Genomic DNA, 2,528 nt, shown 5'->3' on the forward strand with positions numbered 1-2,528 from the left:
AGCTTATAGATTGCTACAACAAACGTTTGGAGGCTGTCATCACTGCCAAAGGGTGTGCTACCAAATATTAAGGAGGGGTGCCTTTATTAATGCACATGCTGTTTTTTTCTGTTTCTTCTTTAAAATGACAGCATGTAAGCTGAAAAACAATGTTCTTCGTTATATCACTTTGACCCTCCAATTAAAAAATCCTGATAATATAAATTTGGTACATTTCCATTTATTTCTGAAGATATTGTACAAGTTATGCAAAAAACGAAGGGGGGGCCAATAATGGTGGGCAGGACTGTAGAACCGTTTTTAAAAAGGTTCAGTCTAGAGCCATATACAACACATTCTCCATCACTCTGAGAACCAAAGAATCATTTAAGCATGCAAAGGGTTCTGTGAGTGACCATTTTCTTTACTGAAGAACCAATTTTTACAGGTGCATCTCAATAAATTAGAATATAATGAAAGTTAATTTATTTCAGCAATTCAATTCAAAAAGTGAGACTCATATCATATAGATTAACTACACACACAGTGATCTATTTCAAGCATTTATTTCTTTTAATGTTGATTATTATGGCCTACAGCCAATGAAAATCTAAACATCAGAATCTCAGAAAATTATATTATATAAGACCGATTTATAAAATGATTTTAATACATAAATGTTGGCCTACTGAAAAGTATGTACAGTATATGCACTCAAAGCTTGATCAGGACACGTTTTGTATGAATTACTCCATCATTGCGGCGTGGGATAGAAGCGATCAGCCTGTGGCATTGTTGAGGTGTTCTGGAAGCCCAGGTTGCTTGGATAGCGGCATTCAGCTCGTCTGCATTGTTGGGTCTGGTGTCTCTCATACTGTGGTTATTAAACCAGTTTTTGGTACTTTGTGCAGTGTGGACAGGTGCCAAGTCCTGCTGGAAAATTAAATCCGCATCTCCATAAAGCTTGTCAGCAGAGGGAAGCTGCATTGACTTTGTACTTGATATAGCACAGTGGACCAAAGCCAGTAGATGGCATAGTTCCTCAAACCATTACTGATTGTGGAACCTTCACACTCTAGACCTCAAGCAGCTTGGAATGTGTGCATCTCCACTCTTCCTCCAGACTCTGGGACCTTGATTTCCAAATTAAATGCAAAATGTACTTTTTAAAATTTACGTTTTATTAAAACAGGACTTTGGACCACTGAGCAACTGTCCAGTCCCTTTTCTCCTTGGCCCAGGTAAGACGCTTCGGACATTGTCTCTGGGTCATGAGTGGCTTGACACAAGGAACGTGACAGTCTGTGACAGATGTCCTGGATGCATTTGTGTGTGGTGGCTCTTGAAGCACTGACTCCAGCAGCAGTCCACTCCTTGTGAAATTCCCCCAAATTCTCGAATCGCCTTTTCTTGACAATCAGCTTCTTTAGCAATGACCTTTTGTGGCTTTTGTGGAGGGTTATAATGACTGCCTTCTGGACAACTGTCGAGTCAGCAGTCTTCCCCATGATTGTGTAGCCTACTGAACCAGACTGAGGGACCATTTAAAGGCTTAAGAAACCTTTGCAGGTGTTGTGTGTTGATTAGCTGATTAGACTGCGACACCTTGAGTCTACAATACTGAACTTTTTCACAATATTTTAGTTTTCAGAGATACTGACTTTTAGGTTTTCATTGGCTGTAGGCCATAATCAACATTAAAAGAAATAAACACTTGAAATAGATCACTCTGTGTGTAATGAATCTATATAATATACCAGTTTCACTTTTTGAATTACTGAAATAAATTAATTTTTAATTATATTCTAATTTATTGAGATGCACCTGTAAGTGTTTAATCACAACAAGGTCATCAGTAGTGGTGTATACCAGTCATCAGATTCTAAGTAGTCTAAGCTGTGGAAGATGCTGTAAACGTGACAGTTTCAGCATTTTTTTGAATGTCTTGGGCTTTTTAAATGATGCAGAATCTTGCCAGGTGGGACATATGAGGAGAGTTCTTCAGGCCTAATCATGGAGTTTGGTGGCTTGGTATTGTTCCTCTTACAGCAATACATTTGTTAGTGCAGTTGAGGCTGTTTAGTACTTCACTGGGCCGGTGATGGCACTTTGTTAGAAAAATCAATGGGAAAAAAATAATTGACTTAACAATAAACAACATTCAATTTTTTCAGTATTAAAACAAACCAGCAACAGTGCACTCAAAAATAATAATTTAACTATGCCACACATTTCTATGAGAGGCCAGTCCAGCCAAAAAGAAATTAAAATTAACACAATAAAAAAATCGCAAACTGTCACTTTGAATTTTCATTTTTGTCAGATATGCAGCTGATTTGACATGAAAAAGAAATAAGAACGTAAACTTTACATTTTGACTCATTTTGACACGTTTTCTGAAGCCAAAGCCGAAGTGAAGCTTGGATTTTCTTCTCTGTTAGCTTTTTCATTTTAGATTTGGCCATGAAAAACCAGAATAATGACTAAAATGAAATGACAAAGAGCTTTTTTAAATTTGTTTTTATTTTTGTCACAAATTTCTTTTACAT

The sequence above is a fragment of the Pygocentrus nattereri genome, chromosome 2, assembly GCF_015220715.1.
Source record: "Pygocentrus nattereri isolate fPygNat1 chromosome 2, fPygNat1.pri, whole genome shotgun sequence".
In the NCBI taxonomy this organism is placed as follows: Eukaryota; Metazoa; Chordata; class Actinopteri; order Characiformes; family Serrasalmidae; genus Pygocentrus; species Pygocentrus nattereri.